This window comes from Anguilla anguilla, chromosome 2 (genome assembly GCF_013347855.1).
Source record: "Anguilla anguilla isolate fAngAng1 chromosome 2, fAngAng1.pri, whole genome shotgun sequence".
NCBI lineage: Eukaryota > Metazoa > Chordata > Actinopteri > Anguilliformes > Anguillidae > Anguilla > Anguilla anguilla.
Genome location: NC_049202.1, coordinates 31,200,703 through 31,222,005, shown reverse-complemented (window position 1 = coordinate 31,222,005; position 21,303 = coordinate 31,200,703). Strand labels below are relative to the sequence as shown.

Genomic DNA, 21,303 nt, shown 5'->3' with positions numbered 1-21,303 from the left:
ATTTAGCAGCCTCAACCAATAGCAAAGAAGTGTGTGTGGTTGACCCCACTTGGCTGTAATTGGCTGTAGTTTTCTTAGTGAACCGCTCATGTGTGACCAACAACCACAACCACCCAAACGGACTACAAACCAGAAAACTGATTTCCGTGTGCGTCACATCCTGCACTGCCCACATTCAGCACAACAAGATAAGAATTTTGCCTCGGCAGGCGATGGTCATTCGCCTGCATTCGCACATGTGTGACTGCTCCCTTACAAATGACTATTTATTTCAAAAAGGTCTTTAAATGCCCTCTTTTGATTGGCATCCTTCTAACTCATCCTCTGGGTCAAGTCATTGTGGAGGAGCCATCCCATTACGTTGAACACACCTGTCTTGCTGTCCTTGCCTCCAGTAACGCCCAGGTAACTTATCTAGGATATAACACAGTAAATCTATTTAAATATATAATCTGCTGGACAGTATTCATTACTCTCTTGGTTTATTGTTACCATTTACATCTTTGCAGTGCTGTTTCATGCATCCTTCAGCCATGACTCAAGGACCTTCAGTACCATCAATGATGAGCCTGTTGTTGGCATATGGTCTCCATCATTATGAGTCGGTGCCTCTCTGCAGCTACAGCAGTAAAAGGAATTGAAATTATAACAATGTTACCTGAGGGTCACCAAAGGAAAGAACTGAAACATTGTAGGAAGATAATTGTGTGTGAACTGTCTTGTTAAGACGGCACTATAGTTTATTCTGACGACACTAATCTTTTCCATTTTATTACATCTGTTGACATTGATGTTATCAGCATGGTAGCTTTTCTGGATTTTTGGGAATCAACTTGTATTAGAAATCACTGTTATACACAGTTATATCTTTTCGTGTTTATTAGTGTAATCTGATGTAAAATATTCCTGTCCTGAATTGAGCTGAGCTGTTACCCATACCTGAAATGTCACCTCTGTCCCTGATGATGGATTTGAATAGTCACAAGAGCCAAATACAGTATCAGTTATAAGATCATATTTAAGTCCCTCTTATCTTATCTTCCTTGATTGTCTCAATTTATCTCAAAATCAACATCCATACAGTGTGAAATTATACCGTTTACGCATCTTTATGAAACATGCAGGACTTTGTAATCTTTTTTTATAATGCTGTTCTCTTACCACTACAAAGGATTTGCCCACACCCAGAGCAGATATCCAGGTGTCTCGCTGAGGATGATTCAGAAGGCTCAATGAAGGTAACTACAGTTATTCAATTTAAATTTTGCCCCTTTATGATACACTATATGACCAAAGTTATTTGGACACCCCTTGGTCTAGGGCTGTTTTTCATGGTTTGGGCTAGGTCCCTTAGATAGAGTGAAGGCAAATCTCAATGTAGCAACATACAATCACATTCTTGATGATTTTGTGCTTCCCCAACAGTAAAGTTCAGCTTTTATTAAAGGGTATTTATGCACATTTTGGTTTCACCATGTACAAATTAGAGCACTTTTTATTCAGGGCACCATAATGTTTGGGACAAATGCCTTCTCATGTGTTGATTTGTCAGGTGTGTTCAATTGCTTCCTTAAAGTGACAATCTCGAAGATTTCAGTTTCGTTCTCTATGGCGGTGCCAATGGCGAGAAGCAGTAATTGCATGTCTGTTTTTGGACCTCACTTCCCATAGATCCAACCGGATCCAACCAGTGTCGCCTGTGTGACGTCAGTCAGTTGGCACGCCAACTATAACACTTACTATTGAATATACTGAATAAAAAGTAACGTTATGTACATACTCATTCGTTGTCTAACATTAGGCTAACTCGAGATGTCTTTACACTGCTGAGCCGAGTTAAAATGCCCTAGCAAACCTGGGGTAGAATTAGTGATGATCAATTTCTGCAAACGTTCTTTATCCACCTTTTGCCCGGTATGAACATCTTTACACTGCAGAGAAGAATTTGCGGGATTCCCTGTGGCTCGTGCAATTATGTATCTCGTGCACAATAAGCAGTCTTTTTCGTGAATGATCGTTGTGTGGTATTTTTGAAACAACTGCCTTTCAAAATGTTATCCCTGGTGTTTCTGGTTTTGCTAGCTAAACTTTTCGAGAATAAAGCTGAGCTGGGTGTAAAGTTAGCAATCAGAACAAGAAAAATAAAACAAAAACAAAGGAGATTTCATCAAAAAGGGCATAAAGGCTGAAGGAACATATGAGGAAGCGTAATAAAATAACAATGCTAATCCATACTGCCGTATTCTTTTATTTAGTTTTCTCCTGCATGACGTCATCAGAAATCAGACGTCTGCTCCACATACCCGGCTTTATTCCGATCATTATAATATATTGATGAACTCGATGGCAATGTAAATAACGGTAACGTTAAGGCCAGTTCAGATCAATGATTCGCAACGAGGCGAGACGGTTTTAGAATGTTGCAGAGAAAATTGCAGCGGTGTGAACTGGCTAGTAGCAGAGCCATTGCCTGCCCTGAGGTTTTAAAAGACCGTCCTTGTCAAATCGCCAAGTGCAGTTTTAGAACGTTTACAATCAGACGTCTTGGAATTTTGCAAGTTGCACCCAGTCTCGTTGCGAATCATTTATCTGAACTGGCCTTAAGTTAGCTACACTGCAACGTTGCAACAAGGTAGCATTGCATTCGAGAGACGGTTTGCAAGGTCGGTACCGGTCGGTAGCGTTAGCTAGCGTTTTTTTCTAATTGTTAGCCGACATTAGATTGTGTTAATTACATTAGCTAGCTAACGCAACGTTACCTGATATGAGAGATGGATACTGTGCGCAACGTTGACTAAACTAATGTTGTCTTTCTTGACATGGTCCAGTAGCTAGCGTTAGCTGTACAAATAGCTATGTAATTTAGTAAAGTTACATTGTCATTAAATGTAATACGAAATCTACATCAACAAATAATATGATCTCTCATGTTACACAAAAACTTTTTAGGGTTCCATAACTCCCCCAACGCCCCCTTTCTCTGTTATTGTAACGCATGCAGACACCGGAAAAAACAATACGCCGCTCACACACAAGTGAGTTGAAGAGCGAGCCTGTTGCGTTAGTTCCAACCACTGATGGGTGATGAAAAATGCGTCACTAACTGTGCGCCGCTTGTGATTTTTTCCCGGGAATGTCGCCACAGACACCAAGTTTTTTAATCATGAATTATAATAATAATAGTAGTATAAATTAATATAAAAATAGGCTCAATCCCCATTGTGTTACCCAATGCAGCGATAAATAGTGACTTAAAAGGCATTTATTTTAATGAAAATCTTTGAGATTATTACTTTAATGCAGGTATAAGGTAACATAATGGAGGGAACTGTCTGTGTGTGTGTGTGTGTGTGTGTGTGTGTGTGTGTATATATGTGCGTGTGTGTGTGTATATTTATGTGTGTACGTGTGTGTCTGTGTGTGGACCTATTATAAAACACTTACCATAACTTTAATTATTTCTTTCTTCCTTTTTTTTAGATATTGTGGAATTTCCACCATTATCAGACTGCAGGTCGGGAGTGCTGCAGTGAAGTCCTCTTGGCGTTTGATGTATTTGATGAAGCACAGGTGAAAAAGACATTCTACGAACAAAACAAGCTTATTACTTGTCACAGATCAAAATGAATAAATCAATTACATTTTGATTAACTTCTCTAGTGAGTACTCTCACTAGGAACTGAGACTAATCTAGGCCTGGCTTCTACTCCCTTTCAATGGGCTCATTCATCTTTTGGTCTTTCTAATAGTTTAGCCACCATGTCGCTCCATTGCCATACCAACTTTGTGAAATCATATTTATCTTTGTATTTTCACATTCCATAACTACTGTATGTACTTTTTCTGACAAAGAAAGGGAAAATGTTGTACATAAGTAAACATCTATAGTATACAAAAAAATTGCCTAATTGCAGATAAACATTTTTTTTTTTTAATTTCCAGGTTAGCAGTAAATGTAACAAAAACAGAGTAACCCTTTAACCAAATCCCATCAATATTCAAAAGTTCTATTTCAAATTTTCACATTTAAAAAGTAACATGTTTCTACATTCATTAGTCAAAATTGTATGGATCAGAGGGGAAGCAATAAATACATTCTTGCCGGGAAGCAGCATACACTTATTAATTTAAAAAAAAAATTTTGACAGCGTGCAGTACATCAGAAATATGTGAAACTGCATATATGTCTATGACAGATGACTGAAAACGAAGAGCCCATCTTGTAAACCGTTTGTAAATTTAAAAGTTTCCACTAATGGACTGAAAAATGTTCAGCACAATGCCAAATTAATGTGAACTAACCCTTTACGAAATGCATGTGGATTAACGTTATCCTTATCTGAAATTTTACAGTATGATCAAGGTTTACTATTTAGCACTGCCGCTTTGTTATATAAATTTATTAAAAAAAAACAATTATTGAAACATACAGTGGTGAACCAATTCAAAAACTATAACAGGCTTCCACCATCAGAAAGCCAATACAAATCCCCTTGAAAAGCACTTTATCTATTCACTCATTTGACAGGCATACGACTAGCCGTTATTAAAAAAAATATCAGCAATCCCCTTTAATTTCAGATCCAGAGCTCTGGCGCTCTTGAGAAAAAGTGGCCTATAGCCAATCCGTTCAGTATCTCATGTCCGATGCTGCTCATCACGTAGAATAGTTCTTGAAATTAATTTAAATTTAAAAATGATTCATTTGCACTCTCCTGTTGCTACTTTGACAAGCAATGTCATAACAAGTGCAGTAGGCCAGACCACTCACCGAAGGTTACCGGATGATGCATAATAAGTATTTTCACAAAGCAAGAAGACCAGGAAACACAGGTTCCTGAATAATCAGAAACACCTGTGAAGCCATTTGTTCCAAACATTATGGTGCCCAGAAATGGGGGCACTATGCATAAAACGTGCTGCAATTTGTACACGGTAAAATCTAAATGTATAAAATTACCCTTTTATAGAAGATGAGAATTTGTCCGAGAAATTATGTGGCTCACGTTATACACAATGCATTATTTGTTCATTTCTGAAAACAGTATTTGAATTTGGGAAGGCTCCTATTAGCTACAGTGCGATGAATATGGCTCACCTCTGCTGTTATGGTCAGGGAAGAACCAGTGGTGAAAGAAAACGGGAAAAAGGAATGAGCCTTTCCCAAAGAACAGTAATAAGGTGTAAGGGAATCAGAAAAGAAGCTTTCTGCATTGGCCGGGAATCGGACCCGGGCCTCCCGCGTGGCAGGCGAGAATTCTACCACTGAACCACCAATGCTTTGAGGGGCTGTGAGGTGCTCTTATTTGTCAGAGAAAGTAGTGGCAAAAAGCAGGAACGCCTCCTTCACTTTGCGCCTCAGCCCGGAGTTACTGCATGTTGCATGGGCATGTGGGCATTGGTGGTTCAGTGGTAGAATTCTCGCCTGCCACGCGGGAGACCCGGGTTCGATTCCCGGCCAATGCAGGCAGTGTTTTGGTTTCAAAACGATATGGTCCCGAACGCACAGAACTTCAAGTTGTGGTGTGGTCTCGTGAGCACCACAGTAAAGTCCCGTGTCATCCATAGCCTCCTCAATAACCGGCGCCAAACGTCGATGCACCTTAATGGCAAGTATTAGAGCGCAAGGTGCCAAGTATATTTCCGCCTCCCACCAGAGGCTCGCCTTCTTGAAGAAAGGTTCGATTTCGCGCTACACACAGTTCAGAATGTGTATAAGGGCATTCCAGGAAAGACTGAAAGCGTTCTAGCAACGGCAAAAGCAGAGGATGCTCCTGCTTCTTAAAGTCTTAGTAGATCACCTCCACTCTCTGATAACAGAGCCTTTCTCAATACGCAAGTTTTTCTTTAGGGTAGCTTGGCTGTAATTCGATTACTTTCAAATAAATTTTCGGTAGTTTGTACAACTACGCTTTCAGAGTAGTTTCCTCAACGCTGCAAACTCGTCACATTAGAGCACACATTACATTTACACTACTAAACAAAGGAATGCCTTGTCATCAGCAACAAAAAAACATGCACAAGCACAACCAAAATCATTCCAATACGAGTATCAATGGCATGTCACTTGCAGTGCGTGCTTGCAATGCTGCAGGTGAACTCACCTAATGAGAGGGCTGATGTTGTCTGGCATCTGTCTTACCCGTACAGAATGTTCCAGTTTTTGCCTTCGGAAAACTCATTTGTTGCTTTAGCAGTATGTTTGGGATCATTGTCTTGCTGAAGAATGATGCGCCATCCAACAAGTTTGGAGGCATTTGCTCGAACCTGAGCAGATAAGAAGCTTTTGTACACTACAGAATTCATTTTGCTGATGCCATCAGCAGTTACATGATCATTGAAGGCAAGTGAACCAGTTCCCATGGCAGGGGGGTGCTGTGGATCTTGGGCTATTCCTTTTGGCCTCCATACTTTGCTCTTGACATCACTCTGATGCCAGTCAATCTCGGTCTATTCTGTCCACGAGACCTTTTCCAGAACTCTGCAGCCTCTTTTAGGTATTTCTTAGCAAACTGTAAACTAGCCAGTCAGTGCTTGTGGCTAACTAGTAGTTCTCATCTAGCAGTGTAGCCTCTGCAGTTCTGTTCATGAAGTCTTCTGAGGTCAGTAGTCACTGACACGTCCACACCTGCCTCCTGAAGAGCGTTTCTGATCTGTCGGACAGGCGTTTGGGGTTTTTTCCTCTTTATGGTGAGTATTCTTCGCCCATTAACTGTAGAGGTCTTCCTTGGTCCTTCCTTTGTGATTACTGAGCTCACCAGTGCTCTCTGTCTTCTTAATGATCTTCCAAACAGTCGATGTTGGTAAGCATGAGGTTTGGCCTGTGTCTCGGACAGTTTTTCTTATTTCTCAGCCTCATAAAGGTTTCCTTGACTTTCATAGGCACAGCTCTGGTCCTCATGTTGACAAACGCCAGTAAGAGACTCTGAAGGCAATCAAAAGCTTGGAATCAAGTCTAGATACTGAAAGCTCTCATGCCTGCACCGAGGAAGCAACTGAACAGACCTGAATAATCAGAAACACCTGTGAAGCCATTTGTTCCAAACATTATGGTGCCCAGAAATGGGGGCACTATGCATAAAACGTGCTGCAATTTGTACACGGTAAAATCAAAATGTATAAAATTACCCTTTTATAGAAGATGAGAATTTGTCCGAGAAGTTATGTGGCTCACGTTATACACAATGCATTATTTGTGCATTTCTGAAAACAGTATTTGAATTTGAGAAGGCTCCTATTAGCTACAGTGCGATGAATATGGCTCACCTCTGCTGTTATGGTCAGGGAAGAACCAGTGGTGAAAGAAAACGGGAAAAAGGAATGAGCCTTTCCCAAAGAACAGTAATAAGGTGTAAGGGAATCAGAAAAGAAGCTTTCTGCATTGGCCGGGAATCGGACCCGGGCCTCCCGCGTGGCAGGCGAGAATTCTACCACTGAACCACCAATGCTTTGAGGGGCTGTGAGGTGCTCTTATTTGTCAGAGAAAGTAGTGGCAAAAAGCAGGAACGCCTCCTTCACTTTGCGCCTCAGCCCGGAGTTACTGCATGTTGCATGGGCATGTGGGCATTGGTGGTTCAGTGGTAGAATTCTCGCCTGCCACGCGGGATGCCCGGGTTCGATTCCCGGCCAATGCAGGCAGTGTTTTAATTTCAAAACGATATGGTCCCGAACGCACGGAACTTCAAGTTGTGATGTGGTCTCGTGAGCACCACAGTAAAGTCCCGTGTCATCCATGGCCTCCTCAATAACCGGCGCCAAACGTCGATGCACCTTAATGGCAAGTATTAGAGCGCAAGGTGCCAAGTATATTTCCGCCTCCCACCGGAGGCTCGCCTTCTTGAAGAAAGGTTCGATATCGCGCTACACACAGTTCAGAATGTGTATAAGGGCATTCCAGGAAAGACTGAAAGCGTTCTAGCAACGGCAAAAGCAGAGGATGCTCCTGCTTCTTAAAGTCTTAGTAGATCACCTCCACTCTCTGATAACAGAGCCTTTCTCAATACGCAAGTTTTTCTTTAGGGTAGCTTGGCTGTAATTCGATTACTTTCAAATAAATTTTCGGTAGTTTGTACAACTACGCTTTCAGAGTAGTTTCCTCAACGCTGCAAACTCGTCACATTAGAGCACACATTACATTTACACTACTAAACAAAGGAATGCCTTGTCATCAGCAACAAAAAAACATGCACAAGCACAACCAAAATCATTCCAATACGAGTATCAATGGCATGTCTATTCTCTTCCTGCTCTCAACGAAGGCGGACGCTTTTTCCTCTGCTCCCTCCCTGCCCTTATCTGCCCCTGCTTGCTGCTCTCTTGTCTTGTGCTGTGTCTGTCTGAACTATCCGGAGCCTCTCTCTGCATTTCTCTCCGAAACCTAAAAGCATGGATCTGATCAACTGGTCTCTCAACGCAATTGATAGTATTTTCTCGACGAGAAGAACGGGTCAGGGAGAGCCCTCTTGCCCTGACGGAACGTTTGCTGCCGGATACACGATGGACTCCTGGAAGGAGTGGAGGGTCGTGTGCCTGTCGATCCTTTCCGTTGAGGATGTTGAAGACGTTTACTTGATTGGAATTATGATAACAGGCTTTCTGCTGTTTGGAGCTGGCAGCATCCTGATTTATCGCAAAATGCCAAAGGCGGTGGCAGCACTACTTGGGAAGCTGCCCGCCATTGAGGGAACGGGCAGGGCTGTCAACACTCAGACTCAAGCGATTTGCGAGCTCAATCGCAAACTGGATGCGATTGGATCGCAAATTCGCATGACGGATACCAACTTGGAGAAGTTGTCGGTTCGGCTCACTGAAATGGGCCACTAATTCGGATGATTGGAACAACGCTGAGAGAACCACAGGACTAAAGGTAGACGAAAAATGCAGAAGTCTGCCTGAACCCAAAACAATCCTTATCCTCATTGGCTCCCCCACATCGGCCTTGGAAGGCTGATATCTCTCCACTCTCCTGGATTGTTATGCAGACAGATGCTCGGCCCTGCCCCCACCTCCCTGCTCCTATGGAACTTTGTCTCTGGATCAGGACTCTTCGAGGTCATCTCCACGGCAACGGCCGTGTCCTCGTCATCAGTATCAGACGGCAGAGACAATGTTGAGACTGTGGTGGAGATGAAGTCCATGGACTTACACACACACGCACATGAAGATAACACGCACACCACCTCCTACTCAACGCCTTCTTGGCTCCCACCCCCCCTCACTCCCCCGTTACAGTGCAGTCTCTTGCAGTGCGTGCTTGCAATGCTGCAGGTGAACTCACCTAATGAGAGGGCTGATGTTGTCTGGCAGCTGTCTTACCCGTACAGAATGTTCCAGTTTTTCCCTTCGGAAAACTCATTTGTTGCTTTGCTTTAGCAGTATGTTTGGGATCATTGTCTTGCTGAAGAATGATGCGCCATCCAACAAGTTTGGAGGCATTTGCTCGAACCTGAGCAGATAAGAAGCTTTTGTACACTACAGAATTCATTTTGCTGATGCCATCAGCAGTTACATGATCATTGAAGGCAAGTGAACCAGTTCCCATGGCAGGGGGGTGCTGTGGATCTTGGGCTATTCCTTTTGGCCTCCATACTTTGCTCTTGACATCACTCTGATGCCAGTCAATCTCGGTCTATTCTGTCCACGAGACCTTTTCCAGAACTCTGCAGCCTCTTTTAGGTATTTCTTAGCAAACTGTAAACTAGCCAGTCAGTGCTTGTGGCTAACTAGTAGTTCTCATCTAGCAGTGTAGCCTCTGCAGTTCTGTTCATGAAGTCTTCTGAGGTCAGTAGTCACTGACACGTCCACACCTGCCTCCTGAAGAGCGTTTCTGATCTGTCGGACAGGCGTTTGGGGTTTTTTCCTCTTTATGGTGAGTATTCTTCGCCCATTAACTGTAGAGGTCTTCCTTGGTCCTTCCTTTGTGATTACTGAGCTCACCAGTGCTCTCTGTCTTCTTAATGATCTTCCAAACAGTCGATGTTGGTAAGCATGAGGTTTGGCCTGTGTCTCGGACAGTTTTTCTTATTTCTCAGCCTCATAAAGGTTTCCTTGACTTTCATAGGCACAGCTCTGGTCCTCATGTTGACAAACGCCAGTAAGAGACTCTGAAGGCAATCAAAAGCCTGGAATCAAGTCTAGATACTGAAAGCTCTCATGCCTGCACCGAGGAAGCAACTGAACAGACCTGAATAATCAGAAACACCTGTGAAGCCATTTGTTCCAAACATTATGGTGCCCAGAAATGGGGGCACTATGCATAAAACGTGCTGCAATTTGTACACGGTAAAATCAAAATGTATAAAATTACCCTTTTATAGAAGATGAGAATTTGTCCGAGAAGTTATGTGGCTCACGTTATACACAATGCATTATTTGTGCATTTCTGAAAACAGTATTTGAATTTGAGAAGGCTCCTATTAGCTACAGTGCGATGAATATGGCTCACCTCTGCTGTTATGGTCAGGGAAGAACCAGTGGTGAAAGAAAACGGGAAAAAGGAATGAGCCTTTCCCAAAGAACAGTAATAAGGTGTAAGGGAATCAGAAAAGAAGCTTTCTGCATTGGCCGGGAATCGGACCCGGGCCTCCCGCGTGGCAGGCGAGAATTCTACCACTGAACCACCAATGCTTTGAGGGGCTGTGAGGTGCTCTTATTCTGTCAGAGAAAGTAGTGGCAAAAAGCAGGAACGCCTCCTTCACTTTGCGCCTCAGCCCGGAGTTACTGCATGTTGCATGGGCATGTGGGCATTGGTGGTTCAGTGGTAGAATTCTTCCCTGCCATGCGGGAGGCCCCGGGTTCGATTCCCGGCCAATGCAGGCAGTGTTTTGGTTTCAAAACGATATGGTCCCGAACGCACAGGAACTTCAAGTTGTGATGTGGTCTCGTGAGCACCACAGTAAAGTCCCGTGTCATCCATAGGCCTCCTCAATAACCGGCGCCAAACGTCGATGCACCTTAATGGCAAGTATTAGAGCGCAAGGTGCCAAGTATATTTCCGCCTCCCACCAGAGGCTCGCCTTCTTGAAGAAAGGTTCGATTATCGCGCTACACACAGTTCAGAATGTGTATAAGGGCATTCCAGGAAAGACTGAAAGCGTTCTAGCAACGGCAAAAGCAGAGGATGCTCCTGCTTCTTAAAGTCTTAGTAGATCACCTCCACTCTCTGATAACAGAGCCTTTCTCAATACGCAAGTTTTTCTTTAGGGTAGCTTGGCTGTAATTCGATTACTTTCAAATAAATTTTCGGTAGTTTGTACAACTACGCTTTCAGAGTAGTTTCCTCAACGCTGCAAACTCGTCACATTAGAGCACACATTACATTTACACTACTAAACAAAGGAATGCCTTGTCATCAGCAACAAAAAAACATGCACAAGCACAACCAAAATCATTCCAATACGAGTATCAATGGCATGTCACTTGCAGTGCGTGCTTGCAATGCTGCAGGTGAACTCACCTAATGAGAGGGCTGATGTTGTCTGGCAGCTGTCTTACCCGTACAGAATGTTCCAGTTTTTGCCTTCGGAAAACTCATTTGTTGCTTTAGCAGTATGTTTGCGATCATTGTCTTGCTGAAGAATGATGCGCCATCCAACAAGTTTGGAGGCATTTGCTCGAACCTGAGCAGATAAGAAGCTTTTGTACACTACAGAATTCATTTTGCTGATGCCATCAGCAGTTACATGATCATTGAAGGCAAGTGAACCAGTTCCCATGGCAGGGGGGTGCTGTGGATCTTGGGCTATTCCTTTTGGCCTCCATACTTTGCTCTTGACATCACTCTGATGCCAGTCAATCTCGGTCTATTCTGTCCACGAGACCTTTTCCAGAACTCTGCAGCCTCTTTTAGGTAATTCTTAGCAAACTGTAAACTAGCCAGTCAGTGCTTGTGGCTAACTAGTAGTTCTCATCTAGCAGTGTAGCCTCTGCAGTTCTGTTCATGAAGTCTTCTGAGGTCAGTAGTCACTGACACGTCCACACCTGCCTCCTGAAGAGCGTTTCTGATCTGTCGGACAGGCGTTTGGGGTTTTTTCCTCTTTATGGTGAGAATTCTTCGCCCATTAACTGTAGAGGTCTTCCTTGGTCCTTCCTTTGTGATTACTGAGCTCACCAGTGCTCTCTGTCTTCTTAATGATCTTCCAAACAGTCGATGTTGGTAAGCATGAGGTTTGGCCTGTGTCTCGGACAGTTTTTCTTATTTCTCAGCCTCATAAAGGTTTCCTTGACTTTCATAGGCACAGCTCTGGTCCTCATGTTGACAAACGCCAGTAAGAGACTCTGAAGGCAATCAAAAGCCTGGAATCAAGTCTAGATACTGAAAGCTCTCATGCCTGCACCGAGGAAGCAACTGAACAGACCTGAATAATCAGAAACACCTGTGAAGCCATTTGTTCCAAACATTATGGTGCCCAGAAATGGGGGGCACTATGCATAAAACGTGCTGCAATTTGTACACGGTAAAATCAAAATGTATAAAATTACCCTTTTATAGAAGATGAGAATTTGTCCGAGAAAGTTATGTGGCTCACGTTATACACAATGCATTATTTGTACATTTCTGAAAACAGTATTTGAATTTGAGAAGGCTCCTATTAGCTACAGTGCGATGAATATGGCTCACCTCTGCTGTTATGGTCAGGGAAGAACCAGTGGTGAAAGAAAACGGGAAAAAGGAATGAGCCTTTCCCAAAGAACAGTATTAAGGTGTAAGGGAATCAGAAAAGAAGCTTTCTGCATTGGCCGGGAATCGGACCCGGGCCTCCCGCGTGGCAGGCGAGAATTTCTACCACTGAACCACCAATGCTTTGAGGGGCTGTGAGGTGCTCTTATTTGTCAGAGAAAGTAGTGGCAAAAAGCAGGAACGCCTCCTTCACTTTGCGCCTCAGCCCAGAGTTACTGCATGTTGCATGGGCATGTGGGCATTGGTGGTTCAGTGGTAGAATTCTCGCCTGCCACGCGGGAGGCCCGGGTTCGATTCTCGGCCAATGCAGGCAGTGTTTTAATTTCAAAACGATATGGTCCCGAACGCACGGAACTTCAAGTTGTGATGTGGTCTCGTGAGCACCACAGTAAAGTCCCGTGTCATCCATGGCCTCCTCAATAACCGGCGCCAAACGTCGATGCACCTTAATGGCAAGTATTAGAGCGCAAGGTGCCAAGTATATTTCCGCCTCCCACCGGAGGCTCGCCTTCTTGAAGAAAGGTTCGATATCGCGCTACACACAGTTCAGAATGTGTATAAGGGCATTCCAGGAAAGACTGAAAGCGTTCTAGCAACGGCAAAAGCAGAGGATGCTCCTGCTTCTTAAAGTCTTAGTAGATCACCTCCACTCTCTGATAACAGAGCCTTTCTCAATACGCAAGTTTTTCTTTAGGGTAGCTTGGCTGTAATTCGATTACTTTCAAATAAATTTTCGGTAGTTTGTACAACTACGCTTTCAGAGTAGTTTCCTCAACGCTGCAAAGCTCGTCACATTAGAGCACACATTACATTTACACTACTAAACAAAGAATGCCTTGTCATCAGCAACAAAAAAACATGCACAAGCACAACCAAAATCATTCCAATACGAGTATCAATGGCATGTCACTTGCAGTGCGTGCTTGCAATGCTGCAGGTGAACTCACCTAATGAGAGGGCTGATGTTGTCTGGCAGCTGTCTTACCCGTACAGAATGTTCCAGTTTTTGCCTTCGGAAAACTCATTTGTTGCTTTAGCAGTATGTTTGGGATCATTGTCTTGCTGAAGAATGATGCGCCATCCAACAAGTTTGGAGGCATTTGCTCGAACCTGAGCAGATAAGAAGCTTTTGTACACTACAGAATTCATTTTGCTGATGCCATCAGCAGTTACATGATCATTGAAGGCAAGTGAACCAGTTCCCATGGCAGGGGGGTGCTGTGGATCTTGGGCTATTCCTTTTGGCCTCCATACTTTGCTCTTGACATCACTCTGATGCCAGTCAATCTCGGTCTATTCTGTCCACGAGACCTTTTCCAGAACTCTGCAGCCTCTTTTAGGTATTTCTTAGCAAACTGTAAACTAGCCAGTCAGTGCTTGTGGCTAACTAGTAGTTCTCATCTAGCAGTGTAGCCTCTGCAGTTCTGTTCATGAAGTCTTCTGAGGTCAGTAGTCACTGACACGTCCACACCTGCCTCCTGAAGAGCGTTTCTGATCTGTCGGACAGGCGTTTGGGGTTTTTTCCTCCTTATGGTGAGTATTCTTCGCCCATTAACTGTAGAGGTCTTCCTTGGTCCTTCCTTTGTGATTACTGAGCTCACCAGTGCTCTCTGTCTTCTTAATGATCTTCCAAACAGTCGATGTTGGTAAGCATGAGGTTTGGCCTGTGTCTCGGACAGTTTTTCTTATTTCTCAGCCTCATAAAGGTTTCCTTGACTTTCATAGGCACAGCTCTGGTCCTCATGTTGACAAACGCCAGTAAGAGACTCTGAAGGCAATCAAAAGCCTGGAATCAAGTCTAGATACTGAAAGCTCTCATGCCTGCACCGAGGAAGCAACTGAACAGACCTGAATAATCAGAAACACCTGTGAAGCCATTTGTTCCAAACATTATGGTGCCCAGAAATGGGGGGCACTATGCATAAAACGTGCTGCAATTTGTACACGGTAAAATCAAAATGTATAAAATTACCCTTTTATAGAAGATGAGAATTTGTCCGAGAAATTATGTGGCTCACGTTATACACAATGCATTATTTGTACATTTCTGAAAACAGTATTTGAATTTGAGAAGGCTCCTATTAGCTACAGTGCGATGAATATGGCTCACCTCTGCTGTTATGGTCAGGGAAGAACCAGTGGTGAAAGAAAACGGGAAAAAGGAATGAGCCTTTCCCAAAGAACAGTAATCAGGTGTAAGGAAATCAGAAAAGAAGCTTTCTGCATTGGCCGGGAATCGGACCCGGGCCTCCCGCGTGGCAGGTGAGAATTCTACCACTGAACCACCAATGCATTGAGGGGCTATGAGGTGCTCTTATTTGTCAGAGAAAGTAGTGGCAAAAAGCAGGAACGCCTCCTTCACTTTGCGCCTCAGCCCGGAGTTACTGCATGTTGCATGGGCATGTGGGCATTGGTGGTTCAGTGGTAGAATTCTCGCCTGCCACGCGGGAGGCCCGGGTTCGATTCCCGGCCAATGCAGGCAGTGTTTTGGTTTCAAAACGATATGGTCCCGAACGCACGGAACTTCAAGTTGTGATGTGGTCTCGTGAGCACCACAGTAAAGTCCCGTGTCATCCATGGCCTCCTCAATAACCGGCGCCAAACGTCGATGCACCTTAATGGCAAGTATTAGAGCGCAAGGTGCCAAGTATATTTCCGCCTCCCACCGGAGGCTCGCCTTCTTGAAGAAAGGTTCGATATCGCGCTACACACAGTTCAGAATGTGTATAAGGGCATTCCAGGAAAGACTGAAAGCGTTCTAGCAACAGCAAAAGCAGAGGATGCTCCTGCTTCTTAAAGTCTTAGTAGATCACCTCCACTCTCTGATAACAGAGCCTTTCTCAATACGCAAGTTTATCTTTAGGGTAGCTTGGCTGTAATTCGATTACTTTCAAATAAATTTTCGGTAGTTTGTACAACTACGCTTTCAGAGTAGTTTCCTCAACGCTGCAAACTCGTCACATTAGAGCACACATTACATTTACACTACTAAACAAAGGAATGCCTTGTCATCAGCAACAAAAAAACATGCACAAGCACAACCAAAATCATTCCAATACGAGTATCATTGGCATGTCACTTGCAGTGCGTGCTTGCAATGCTGCAGGTGAACTCACCTAATGAGAGGGCTGATGTTGTCTGGCAGCTGTCTTACCCGTACAGAATGTTCCAGTTTTTCCCTTCGGAAAACTCATTTGTTGCTTTAGCAGTATGTTTGGGATCATTGTCTTGCTGAAGAATGATGCGCCATCCAACAAGTTTGGAGGCATTTGCTCGAACCTGAGCAGATAAGAAGCTTTTGTACACTACAGAATTCATTTTGCTGATGCCATCAGCAGTTACATGATCATTGAAGGCAAGTGAACCAGTTCCCATGGCAGGGGGGTGCTGTGGATCTTGGGCTATTCCTTTTGGCCTCCATACTTTGCTCTTGACATCACTCTGATGCCAGTCAATCTCGGTCTATTCTGTCCACGAGACCTTTTCCAGAACTCTGCAGCCTCTTTTAGGTATTTCTTAGCAAACTGTAAACTAGCCAGTCAGTGCTTGTGGCTAACTAGTAGTTCTCATCTAGCAGTGTAGCCTCTGCAGTTCTGTTCATGAAGTCTTCTGAGGTCAGTAGTCACTGACACGTCCACACCTGCCTCCTGAAGAGCGTTTCTGATCTGTCGGACAGGCGTTTGGGGTTTTTTCCTCCTTATGGTGAGTATTCTTCGCCCATTAACTGTAGAGGTCTTCCTTGGTCCTTCCTTTGTGATTACTGAGCTCACCAGTGCTCTCTGTCTTCTTAATGATCTTCCAAACAGTCGATGTTGGTAAGCATGAGGTTTGGCCTGTGTCTCGGACAGTTTTTCTTATTTCTCAGCCTCATAAAGGTTTCCTTGACTTTCATAGGCACAGCTCTGGTCCTCATGTTGACAAACGCCAGTAAGAGACTCTGAAGGCAATCAAAAGCCTGGAATCAAGTCTAGATACTGAAAGCTCTCATGCCTGCACCGAGGAAGCAACTGAACAGACCTGAATAATCAGAAACACCTGTGAAGCCATTTGTTCCAAACATTATGGTGCCCAGAAATGGGGGGCACTATGCATAAAACGTGCTGCAATTTGTACACGGTAAAATCAAAATGTATAAAATTACGCTTTTATAGAAGATGAGAATTTGTCCGAGAAGTTATGTGGCTCACGTTATACACAATGCATTATTTGTGCATTTCTGAAAACAGTATTTGAATTTGAGAAGGCTCCTATTAGCTACAGTGCGATGAATATGGCTCACCTCTGCTGTTATGGTCAGGGAAGAACCAGTGGTGAAAGAAAACGGGAAAAAGGAATGAGCCTTTCCCAAAGAACAGTAATAAGGTGTAAGGGAATCAGAAAAGAAGCTTTCTGCGTTGGCCGGGAATCGGACCCGGGCCTCCCGCGTGGCAGGCGAGAATTCTACCACTGAACCACCAATGCTTTGAGGGGCTGTGAGGTGCTCTTATTTGTCAGGGAAAGTAGTGGCAAAAAGCAGGAACGCCTCCTTCACTTTGCGCCTCAGCCCGGAGTTACTGCATGTTGCATGGGCATGTGGGCATTGGTGGTTCAGTGGTAGAATTCTCGCCTGCCAGGCGGGAGCCCCGGGTTCGATTCCCGGCCAATGCAGGCAGTGTTTTGGTTTCAAAACGATATGGTCCCGAACGCACGGAACTTCAAGTTGTGATGTGGTCTCGTGAGCACCACAGTAAAGTCCCGTGTCATCCATGGCCTCCTCAATAACCGGCGCCAAACGTCGATGCACCTTAATGGCAAGTATTAGAGCGCAAGGTGCCAAGTATATTTCCGCCTCCCACCGGAGGCTCGCCTTCTTGAAGAAAGGTTCGATATCGCGCTACACACAGTTCAGAATGTGTATAAGGGCATTCCAGGAAAGACTGAAAGCGTTCTAGCAACGGCAAAAGCAGAGGATGCTCCTGCTTCTTAAAGTCTTAGTAGATCACCTCCACTCTCTGATAACAGAGCCTTTGTCAATACGCAAGTTTTTCTTTAGGGTAGCATTGGCTGTAATTCGATTACTTTCAAATAAATTTTCGGTAGTTTGTACAACTACGCTTTCAGAGTAGTTTCCTCAACGCTGCAAACTCGTCACATTAGAGCACACATTACATTTACACTACTAAACAAAGGAATGCCTTGTCATCAGCAACAAAAAAACATGCACAAGCACAACCAAAATCATTCCAATACGAGTATCAATGGCATGTCACTTGCAGTGCGTGCTTGCAATGCTGCAGGTGAACTCACCTAATGAGAGGGCTGATGTTGTCTGGCAGCTGTCTTACCCGTACAGAATGTTCCAGTTTTTGCCTTCGGAAAACTCATTTATTGCTTTAGCAGTATGTTTGGGATCATTGTCTTGCTGAAGAATGATGCGCCATCCAACAAGTTTGGAGGCATTTGCTCGAACCTGAGCAGATAAGAAGCTTTTGTACACTACAGAATTCATTTTGCTGATGCCATCAGCAGTTACATGATCATTGAAGGCAAGTGAACCAGTTCCCATGGCAGGGGGGTGCTGTGGATCTTGGGCTATTCCTTTTGGCCTCCATACTTTGCTCTTGACATCACTCTGATGCCAGTCAATCTCGGTCTATTCTGTCCACGAGACCTTTTCCAGAACTCTGCAGCCTCTTTTAGGTATTTCTTAGCAAACTGTAAACTAGCCAGTCAGTGCTTGTGGCTAACTAGTAGTTCTCATCTAGCAGTGTAGCCTCTGCAGTTCTGTTCATGAAGTCTTCTGAGGTCAGTAGTCACTGACACATCCACACCTGCCTCCTGAAGAGCGTTTCTGATCTGTCGGACAGGCGTTTGGGGTTTTTTCCTCTTTATGATGAGAATTCTTCGCCCATTAACTGTAGAGGTCTTCCTTGGTCCTTCCTTTGTGATTACTGAGCTCACCAGTGCTCTCTGTCTTCTTAATGATCTTCCAAACAGTCGATGTTGGTAATCATGAGGTTTGGCCTGTGTCTCGGACAGTTTTTCTTATTTCTCAGCCTCATAAAGGTTTCCTTGACTTTCATAGGCACAGCTCTGGTCCTCATGTTGACAAACGCCAGTAAGAGACTCTGAAGGCAATCAAAAGCCTGGAATCAAGTCTAGATACTGAAAGCTCTCATGCCTGCACCGAGGAAGCAACTGAACAGACCTGAATAATCAGAAACACCTGTGAAGCCATTTGTTCCAAACATTATGGTGCCCAGAAATGGGGGGACTATGCATAAAACGTGCTGCAATTTGTGCATTTCTGAAAACAGTATTTGAATTTGGGAAGGCTCCTATTAGCTACAGTGCGATGAATATGGCTCACCTCTGCTGTTATGGTCAGGGAAGAACCAGTGGTGAAAGAAAACGGGAAAAAGGAATGAGCCTTTCCCAAAGAACAGTAATAAGGTGTATGGGAATCAGAAAAGAAGCTTTCTGCATTGGCCGGGAATCGGACCCGGGTCTCCCGCGTGGCAGGCGAGATTTCTACCACTGAACCACCAATGCTTTGAGGGGCTGTGAGGTGCTCTTATTTGTCAGGGAAAGTAATGGCAAAAAGCAGGAACGCCTCCTTCACTTTGCGCCTCAGCCCGGAGTTACTGCATGTTGCATGGGCATGTGGGCATTGGTGGTTCAGTGGTAGAATTCTCGCCTGCCACGCGGGAGGCCCCGGGTTCGATTCCCGGCCAATGCAGGCAGTGTTTTGGTTTCAAAACGATATGGTCCCGAACGCACGGAACTTCAAGTTGTGATGTGGTCTCGTGAGCACCACAGTAAAGTCCCGTGTCATCCATGGCCTCCTCAATAACCGGCGCCAAACGTCGATGCACCTTAATGGCAAGTATTAGAGCGCAAGGTGCCAAGTATATTTCCGCCTCCCACCGGAGGCTCGCCTTCTTGAAGAAAGGTTCGATATCGCGCTACACACAGTTCAGAATGTGTATAAGGGCATTCCAGGAAAGACTGAAAGCGTTCTAGCAACGGCAAAAGCAGAGGATGCTCCTGCTTCTTAAAGTCTTAGTAGATCACCTCCACTCTCTGATAACAGAGCCTTTCTCAATACGCAAGTTTTTCTTTAGGGTAGCTTGGCTGTAATTCGATTACTTTCAAATAAATTTTCGGTAGTTTGTACAACTACGCTTTCAGAGTAGTTTCCTCAACGCTGCAAACTCGTCACATTAGAGCACACATTACATTTACACTACTAAACAAAGGAATGCCTTGTCATCAGCAACAAAAAAACATGCACAAGCACAACCAAAATCATTCCAATACGAGTATCAATGGCATGTCACTTGCAGTGCGTGCTTGCAATGCTGCAGGTGAACTCACCTAATGAGAGGGCTGATGTTGTCTGGCAGCTGTCTTACCCGTACAGAATGTTCCAGTTTTTGCCTTCGGAAAACTCATTTGTTGCTTTAGCAGTATGTTTGGGATCATTGTCTTGCTGAAGAATGATGCGCCATCCAACAAGTTTGGAGGCATTTGCTCGAACCTGAGCAGATAAGAAGCTTTTGTACACTACAGAATTCATTTTGCTGATGCCATCAGCAGTTACATGATCATTGAAGGCAAGTGAACCAGTTCCCATGGCAGGGGGGTGCTGTGGATCTTGGGCTATTCCTTTTGGCCTCCATACTTTGCTCTTGACATCACTCTGATGCCAGTCAATCTCGGTCTATTCTGTCCACGAGACCTTTTCCAGAACTCTGCAGCCTCTTTTAGGTATTTCTTAGCAAACTGTAAACTAGCCAGTCAGTGCTTGTGGCTAACTAGTAGTTCTCATCTAGCAGTGTAGCCTCTGCAGTTCTGTTCATGAAGTCTTCTGAGGTCAGTAGTCACTGACACGTCCACACCTGCCTCCTGAAGAGCGTTTCTGATCTGTCGGACAGGCGTTTGGGGTTTTTTCCTCCTTATGGTGAGTATTCTTCGCCCATTAACTGTAGAGGTCTTCCTTGGTCCTTCCTTTGTGATTACTGAGCTCACCAGTGCTCTCTGTCTTCTTAATGATCTTCCAAACAGTCGATGTTGGTAAGCATGAGGTTTGGCCTGTGTCTCGGACAGTTTTTCTTATTTCTCAGCCTCATAAAGGTTTCCTTGACTTTCATAGGCACAGCTCTGGTCCTCATGTTGACAAACGCCAGTAAGAGACTCTGAAGGCAATCAAAAGCCTGGAATCAAGTCTAGATACTGAAAGCTCTCATGCCTGCACCGAGGAAGCAACTGAACAGACCTGAATAATCAGAAACACCTGTGAAGCCATTTGTTCCAAACATTATGGTGCCCAGAAATGGGGGGACTATGCATAAAACGTGCTGCAATTTGTACACGGTAAAATCAAAATGTATAAAATTACGCTTTTATAGAAGATGAGAATTTGTCCGAGAAATTATGTGGCTCACGTTATACACAATGCATTATTTGTACATTTCTGAAAACAGTATTTGAATTTGGGAAGGCTCCTATTAGCTACAGTGCGATGAATATGGCTCACCTCTGCTGTTATGGTCAGGGAAGAACCAGTGGTGAAAGAAAACGGGAAAAAGGAATGAGCCTTTCCCAAAGAACAGTAATAAGGTGTAAGGGAATCAGAAAAGAAG

At 44.2% G+C, this 21,303-nt stretch overlaps 8 non-coding genes across 8 annotated transcripts; 5 read left to right on the top strand and 3 right to left on the bottom strand.

The window, feature by feature from the left end:
- Window positions 1-5,209: 5,209 nt before the first annotated feature.
- On the bottom strand, window positions 5,210-5,280 carry trnag-gcc. Its single transcript has one exon. It is a non-coding gene; the product is annotated as a tRNA-Gly (tRNA).
- A 115-nt stretch (window positions 5,281-5,395) lies between these two features.
- Window positions 5,396-5,466, top strand: trnag-gcc. Its single transcript has one exon. It is a non-coding gene; the product is annotated as a tRNA-Gly (tRNA).
- Window positions 5,467-7,377: 1,911 nt separating this feature from the next.
- On the bottom strand, window positions 7,378-7,448 carry trnag-gcc. The gene has a single exon. It is a non-coding gene; the product is annotated as a tRNA-Gly (tRNA).
- A 115-nt stretch (window positions 7,449-7,563) lies between these two features.
- On the top strand, window positions 7,564-7,634 carry trnag-gcc. Its single transcript has one exon. It is a non-coding gene; the product is annotated as a tRNA-Gly (tRNA).
- A 2,921-nt stretch (window positions 7,635-10,555) lies between these two features.
- On the bottom strand, window positions 10,556-10,626 carry trnag-gcc. Its single transcript has one exon. It is a non-coding gene; the product is annotated as a tRNA-Gly (tRNA).
- Window positions 10,627-12,917: 2,291 nt separating this feature from the next.
- On the top strand, window positions 12,918-12,988 carry trnag-gcc. Its single transcript has one exon. It is a non-coding gene; the product is annotated as a tRNA-Gly (tRNA).
- Window positions 12,989-15,086: 2,098 nt separating this feature from the next.
- On the top strand, window positions 15,087-15,157 carry trnag-gcc. Its single transcript has one exon. It is a non-coding gene; the product is annotated as a tRNA-Gly (tRNA).
- Window positions 15,158-19,325: 4,168 nt separating this feature from the next.
- Window positions 19,326-19,397, top strand: trnag-gcc. The gene has a single exon. It is a non-coding gene; the product is annotated as a tRNA-Gly (tRNA).
- Window positions 19,398-21,303: the final 1,906 nt, after the last annotated feature.